Source organism: Beta vulgaris, chromosome 9 (genome assembly GCF_026745355.1).
Source record: "Beta vulgaris subsp. vulgaris cultivar EL10 chromosome 9, EL10.2, whole genome shotgun sequence".
Classification (NCBI taxonomy): Eukaryota; Viridiplantae; Streptophyta; class Magnoliopsida; order Caryophyllales; family Amaranthaceae; genus Beta; species Beta vulgaris.
The window spans coordinates 19,385,715-19,394,122 of record NC_079210.1 but is presented as its reverse complement, the minus strand read 5'-3'; the positions used below and the strand labels follow the sequence as shown (position 1 = coordinate 19,394,122).

General features: G+C 32.6%; 1 long non-coding RNA gene across 1 annotated transcript; it reads left to right on the top strand.

The window, feature by feature from the left end:
* Positions 1–6,426: 6,426 nt before the first annotated feature.
* On the top strand, positions 6,427–7,789 carry LOC125493153 (uncharacterized). The gene is made up of 2 exons (XR_007269623.2): positions 6,427–7,283; positions 7,373–7,789. It is a non-coding gene; the product is annotated as an uncharacterized LOC125493153 (long non-coding RNA).
* The last annotated feature ends 619 nt before the right edge of the window (positions 7,790–8,408 follow it).

Here is an 8,408-nt window from a genome sequence, read left to right as displayed (position 1 = left end):
AATCAAACTTATTTTAACAATCTAGCGATGGAAAAGTCAACACCAGTGAGAGAAGTTATTGGAAAATGATAACCATCTTATGTAATTTGTTGTAGCTACCTGACAATTCTCATCAGTGAAACTACTCCATCTTCACGATTATTGCATCAACATAATCCCCACCTAACCAAGAAGAAAAATAAAGTAAAATTACTTAGCAATAACTTGTTAAATTATACTTAACACACACACCCCATACACACACAGGTAAATAATATTATCCCACTTGTGAACCTCACACACTAATCTTAATAGCAAGCTCACTGGTATCCTAGTCCCACAAACCCATCAGGACCAAAATCTCCACTATAACACAAAACAATACAACTCAATGTCAACCACACAAATTTAGACAAAGTAGAATTTCAACACAAACAGACCAAATTGGATTCAAAAACTAAAGCCAAACAAGACCTTAAAAACCACGAAAACTCCATAAGTTGAAGTTATACTATTATTTGATATTTACAACTCCTCTTGCCATACTAATTGAAGGGTTAATTAAGCAACGTCAAACAAATAATGCAAATTTATAATAATCGAAGGCTTAATTGAGCAATGACAGACCAAGTAAGACGAACCCAAACCCCTAGAAATTACTACCCCAAAACAAAAATGCAAAGCCCAAAACCCCTGTAAAACCGAAGCAAAACGAAAACCTATAAATCGAACAAATTTGCACAAAAAACAAACAGAATTTCAAACGAAAAGCCTGAAAAATCGAGAATTCGAACCAATAAAATCGCCAAAATATAAACACCAAAAATCGAAATTACAAGGTTAAAAACTTATAGGAGGAACGGAATTCGCCGCTGCTTGGAGATGAGTTCGAAAAAAGGAGGTGAATTGAGATAGAGATTGAGAGAGACGAGGAACAAAGAGGAGAGAGAGTGGAACTGGATGAGAGGGACTGAGAGTGGCTAATGAGGGAAAGAAAGAAGTTTTAGAAATTTAGTGAAAATAAAGCGCTTGAACTCCCGCTTGTTCTTTTTTTAATTAATTTAGGTGACGAAATTCGACATCTTCACGATTGTTGCATCAACATTATCCCCACCTAACCAAGAAGAAAAATAAAGTAAAATTACTTAGCAATGACACTCCCAGTTTTGTTTTAGTATATGATTTTTTTTTTAATAGGGAAAGAAACCTAGGCTAGCCCCTAAAATAGGACCAACCTAAAACATCCTTTCGGATGATAGAAAGGAAAGCAGGATCATGTAACTCAAACCATCATCAACATAATACCCATGCAATGCACAATTTATTAATTTAAATACATGGTGCGTTCTCTTCATCTTATTTTCAAATCTTATTTTTCAAATCAGATCTCATCAGATATTATTCCTCTAATAGTTTCAGCTCTTATCATATCTCACCAGATCAGATCAGGCAAAGAGAACGCACCCATAGTTTTTGACCCATATATGTTCGATATATTGTTTCTAAGAAACTTTATTTAATCATTACTAAAGATATATGTTTAGATAACTCATTCAAAATTTGAATATAAGTTTAGTTGATCATCAAAATTTAGAAAGATTAGCTAAAATTTTAGATTAGTTTCCAATTAGTTTTGGAAAGTAGTTGTTGAGAATGGAAGATTTCTATTATATAATTACAATTATTCTTTTAATGAAATAAAAAACTACCTTTTTGGAGGGAAATTTTTTAAGTGGAGTTGACGTATGTCAGCTCTCGGAATTATATTAGTAGTAAGTAATAGATTTGTTGAATAAAATTGATTAATACTTATTGTTACTAGTTAAAAATGTTTTACCAAGTTTGATAAGAATTACTAAACCTAAATCCCACTATAGGGGAACTAGCTATTATTGACCATAAAAGTGAAAGTAAAAAGAATGAAAAATAAATTAAAGAAGCGATTTGGGGCTTATCATGGAGGAATAATTCATGGCTGCCCCGAAGTTTAGGGTTTTTAAGGGTGTTGTTTTGGTTTTGATTTTAGAAAAAGGAGTTGTCAACTATAAAAAGAGAGATGCGTACAACATTATAAAAGTCATTCTATGAATTTCTCCGATCTTATTTGATATAATTTTAATTTTTCTTATATGATCTAAATATTTTTGATTTACTCTGAATTTTTCTTATTGTAGTTGGTCTTAAAGATAATTTTTCTAATTTCATGTGATTTGATATGAATTTTTCTTATCTGAACTAAATATTTTTATCTGATTTCAATTTTAGAAAATGCCGCAGCTTTTGATAGCAAAAGCAACGCCATTTACATGTGGCGACACGGTTGTTTTTCACTTTCTTTGAACATTTCTGGGGTTCATTTGGCTAACTCCCATTTGTATTCTGTTTCACTCGCTCTTCTTCCTTTGTACGCAACCATCTCTCTCAGTCTCTCTCTCTTCCTGTGTTCTTCGCCCAAACCAAAATATAGAAAATTCTTGTGCATTAATCTACATTCTTTTTCAAATCTTCAACTAAAATGATAATCTCACCTCGCTCTAGTCATTGATATGTGTTTTTCCTTTTTTCCAGTGATTAAAAAGTTTTACTGAAAAACCCTAAAAATTTGGAGTTTAGATGAATTCATACACTGGTTTTGCTCTATCTCCATTATCATCCTTATTCTTGCCGATTTATATGGTCTAATTAATAAAATTTGGGGGTCTGAAAAATCAAAGTAAAACCCCTTTCTGTTTGCACCAACATCCTCCCAACTAGTTGCAAGAAACCCCGTTCATCAAATCAATCCCAAATCCCATATTCAAAATCTGTAATTATTCCTCTTTAAGCCTGCTGCTACTAACGTCAATAAAGAGCATCGAATATGCGGTTATTACTTGATGACACCATTTTGCTAACCTCCACATAATATTTCTATTTCATCCATATACTCATTTCTACTATCTCTCTCCCCTCTCTCCTCTCAATCACTCTCTCTCTCTCTGTAACACCCCATATTTATGCTATTTATTTACTAATTATTTATATTGAATATTTTTATGAAATTAAATTAAGTTATTCTTTATTTAAAAATACTATTTTTTATCACTTCGACTTTACATTAAGAGGGCCAAATAGGTCTTATACTCTTAAATAATAGGAATATTCTACATAGTAGTCCACAATTAGGTTTTCTAAATGGTAGCACTTTCTTAAATATTTCTATACATGGCAACCCCGAACTTTTAGTTTTCTACATGGTATCTTAAGCGACTTCCGTTAAGTTGCCATTATTGTTGGTCTGACATTCTAGATCTTAGGGGGGCAATTTTGTCCTTACTCCTTAAAGGATCCATTAAAGGTCGAAATTGTCAAAAACTAATAAAAACTACTCGTTTTGGGTGTCGAAAAAGTCTCGATCTGCGTGCCAGACTAATAAATGTCAAAACTAACGCCAACTTAACAAAATTCACTTAAGAAGTGCTACCTTGTAGAAAACGTAAAAGTTCGGGGCAACCAAGTATAAAAAATTTTAAAAAGTGCTACCACGTAGAAAACCTAAAAGTTAGGGGCTACCATGTAGAATTTTCCTAAATAATATCCATAAAAGCCTCTAAATATAAAGTCTAATAATTATAAAAAAGAATAATAATAACTATAATATTAAAATAAAAAAATAAAAGTTTTAAGAAAAAAGGAAATTAAAAGGAAATTAGAAAAAAGGAAACAAAATCTTTATATGGTCATACCTAATTACTGTTGGTCTGCTGCTACATACTACTACGCACTCGTATTTCGACACCCACAAAGTCAAAACAAAGGAAAAAAAAACTACTTGTTCATCTTGTTCTTCATTTCATCATTCTATTAACTTGATTCAACACCCTAAATTCATAAATTTTGTTCAAATTTCATCACAATTCAACCTTCCTTCATCTACCTTTGAAATTACTTGAGTTTGTGGGTAATTCAAAGAGGGAAAATTTGGCTTTTCTATTGAATGTTTTGGGGCGAAAATCAGATCAAAAGGGCGATTTTTCGGGTCTTTTTCTTGGGGAAAAGTGTACAATTTGAGAAAAATTCATATGCACAATTGATAAATTTAGGTTAGTTATTTCATTGTTCATGTCCAATAGATTCGACATAATATCAGAATCTTGAGTTAGCTTAATTTTTTCTATCAAAATAACAAGGTTTCATTAACAATTTGTATTAGATTCATGGACTAACAACAAGTTGGAGGAAGATGAGCTCGTTCGTCATATATTCAACATAAACCGAAAATCAGAGGTATAAATTTTTTTTTATCTAGTTCTTATTTTTTCTACTTGCTCGAAAGTTCAAATTTATTTGAAAATTTCTGTATGTTTTCGTGGGTTTTAGATATGTGGTGGCGGAGCCACGTACTGTTTTTTTTATAAAAAAAAATTCAAAAAAATAAAAAAATAACCTAAACAAACATGTGCCTTTTTCTTCACTCTCTCAACTCTCAAACAAAACTCAGAAGTCATATCTCTCACTCAGCACTCGTCGCCTCCTCTCCGTTCGTCGCCTCTTCTCCGTCGTCGGCGGTCGGTCGTCGCTTCTTCTCAGTCGTCGGTCGTCACCTCGTCAAAGTCGTTGGAAGAATAAGTAAGATTGTTATTGAATATTCGAACTTGTGGAATTTGAGAGTGATATTTTACATGTTGTTGAGTTTGTGGAAATTTGGGAGTGATATATCATATGTTGTTGAAATTGGAAATTTGTGGAATTTGTGAAATTTGTTAGTTTTTTATTGTAATTGTGGGAATGGAAGATTAGATTATGATTTTACTGGGTTTTTGTGTAACTAAAGAGATAATTCAAGAAATCATATTATGATTCATCGTTGCATGTGTATATGAAGAAATGGGATCCAAGAATTATACTGAACTTGATCAAACATAATATGGAACCAGGAACTACACTTGATCATTTGCGAAAAAAGTACAATTTGAAGTCTTTGAATGATTTGCTAGAGGGGCTAGAAGAGATTGTGAAAATCTTGTACATTAATTTTGTTTTTATGTTGCTGAACATGTCAAAAAGGTGACTTATTAGAAGTTTCTGATGTGTGTATTTTCGATTTTCTCCATGTTTTTCTTGTATAGTTGGAGCATCATACTCAATTCAGCACACCAAATTAGATTATGTTACCTTGATTCCCGGAGTAGCCGGAAATCTATAAAAACAGACCCTTGTTGAGAAGTATAAGGTTTCTTGGGTGTATGACGACCCTATGTGTTCCTCACTCGATATTCTCGTGTATGATCCACTGTGCCTCTTGATCTGGCTTGTTGGTGCCTACTGTCATCTTCCTTAGTGCATCTTGTTCTTTTTGTGCCTTTGATCTGCTGATGAAGAATGCGAATTCTTGACCTATAAAGAATTTTACGGGTGTGATGATGATTGGGATAGTGACTATGAAGGTGATGATGAAGTGATATTGCTTGCGAAAAGTGACGACAAACTCCCCTCAAGCCAGGACACACAAAGATACCACTGATTTCGAGCCACAGAGGAACTCAGTGTATATACTTCCACTCCGTTCTTTTTTAATTGAGTCTTTTAATATAAATAATTACATACATTGGTGGGATTGATGTTGTGCACGTTGCACTGTTATTTGAGTTTGCAAATTTGAGTGGTAAATTATGTGAATTGAGTTGGTAATCAAATGGTATTCTGGGGTCATATTCATGAAGTTCAAGTGAAATGGTTTTGAACAGATCTAAAACTATTAGGATGAAAGTTCTGTACATTTTGATCAGCTTAAATATCTATTGTACTCACTGATTGATGTTTTGCTTAGTTTGGGATTGTTATAAGTTGAGAAAATTGGATGATTTAGCAAATTAGTTACAGATTCAATTGTTTTGTTGATTTTTTAGTATGATTTTGGGCTTGATTATGCACTGATGATTCATCTGCCTTAATTAGTTATTACTTGAGATGTTCGGGTGAATTACTACATTAGTTACAAATTGAGTCGGTTTGATTATTTAGCCGTGTATAATGAAAATTAAAGTAATAATATGATATTAGGTTTCATGACTGGAGTGCCTCATCATTCTTTATTCTCTTTATTTTTAAATTATACGCAATACATACCAACTTGTGGTGATTACTTTGTACACACTGTATATGTTTGTGAGGCTATAATTAAAGAGCAAAATTGAGAAAAAGGAGTATAGTTTAGGGTGTGATAATGTAATAGTATAAATCAATTTTTAATAGTATACATCCACAAGTAAGTTATAGTGAACAATATGGAGAGAGTTAGACAATCACAAGGCATTTATATCTACTTATTTAATCCAAAATAAGTTATTCCTAAATCACCAAAAAATAGAATAAATAAGAAATAAATAGGTAAATCATATTACAGTGTGTTTGGTTATATTAGATTGTCCTTTAATGATGAGATTCTAGGGGGTTGTCTTAAGTTATATGTGGTATGCTAACCTTAATTGCAAGTTCATGATTTCCTTCATACCTGTTCTGTTTTGACGGTTTTTGCGATGTTTTTGATATGACAAATTTGGATTCCAGCTGCTACAGTGAAGGTTGTATCCTTTTCTTTTTCACTTTCTATTTTAACTCATTTTATTTTGCATAATGCCCTGTTTGGATTTAAGAATTTCATTTGAAATTCTGGACTTGGTGCAAATCCCTTGTTTGAATGATAAAGAATTTAGAACCTGGAATTACACCAGGCTACTTTCACTCCACCTTTACTTCTATATTTTATTACACGTGTTGCAGTAGCTTAAGTCTTATTATCTTTCACTTCTATCCTTTCTCTCTCCTGTGATGCTCCTCATCTCTCTTTCCACCATAATCATCAAAGAGATGCAAGATTTTAATCACTGTTTAACATGCCTTATTATTCTTCTGGCATCATCACTTGTTGCGTGGTAATGCATATTATACTACTTGCTTTTTCCTCACTAAAATTTTCCCCATTTTTTTGATCGGCGATTGAAGATGCGAAAACCTTGGTCTTTTTGTTCAATGCTACAGTATGTTGTGCTCACACATTTTTGTTTCTTTTTTTCGGTTATATTTGTTTCCATTGTTAATTATTGAAAGAACTTTCTAATTTCTGTTGTAGCTGCTACAGTGAAATGAAGATCTTATGGGGTTTGAAGATTATGTTTTGGGTAATGTTTAGGGTGATGTTGTTGCTATATTTAGAGTCAAATTATAGTAGGACTTTTGTGGATTTATAAGGTGACTTCAATGATTTGATTGTTTTGGTTTTTTGTAGGTGTTTTGTTCTAACAGGAATATTGGCAGTTAACATGGTAAATTATCAATTAACCTCATTACAATGGGTATCAATTTTTTAGCACATTTTGATTACTAAAGTATTTTTAAGTTTTTTTATTTGTAGATTTTTTGGAAGATGTATAACAGTTTGGAAAATGTACAACAGTTGCAGCTTTTGGAGATCTTTTATGCACAGAGTTTTGGGAACAGATTGCCAGACATGATGCATTGACTATTTGGCTTAAATTACGATTCAGTTAGGCTTCGATTTTGCTATTGTCATAGTTGGTCAGGCTTAGTTTTTTGTAAGTAGGGGTCGCTCGCACATGATAGGCCTATCCATTGTGAACCCTTCCTATAAGGTGTCACCTGAGAAAGGCGTTTATGCATATTATGCTTTCTTGCCAGGACTGGTTATGTTAAAACCTTTTAGGTTATTATGTTTGGGGGATGGGAATTATTGTTGGCCATCTTTGGATAATATTTTGGATTGTGTACAGTTGTCACGATCATATAAATAAATATATCTTTCTTGAATAAATTTATAATTTCTTTATTTTATTTATCTTAATTTTCTTGTATTATTATGCAAAATAAATAAATAAATAATATTAAAAAGTACGTTTCATTATTAAAAGTCATTATATGATTCGGTGCATCTAAAAACCTATTTTATGAAATTTGACAGTTGCATCTAAATATAATTAGGAACAACATGTATTAATGTCCCTAAATATGTTTAAAACCTACGAATGTAATCGCCTCTAAATATATTTAGATGCAACAGAAGTGGTTGCCTTAATTAATAATCTGCGGCAAAATTTATAGTTGCATCTAAAAGTTAGAAGCAACCTATAATTAGTGACTGGCTTATGGCCGCCTCTAAATGTGAGTGGCATTAGCAGCACTTCAAGTTTTGTGCCTCAAAAAGATAGCATTAGGGGCAACCAACAATTAGCAACAGGCATATGGTTGCTTCTAAACATAAGTGTCTTCAACAACACCATAACATGTCTGCCTCTAAAAGGTGGCATTAGGGGCAACCACAAATTAGCGACAGGCATATGGTTGCCTCTAAACATAAGTGTCTTCAACGACACCCTAACATGTCTGCCTCTAAAAGGTGGCATTAGGGGCAACCACCAATTAGCGACAGGCAT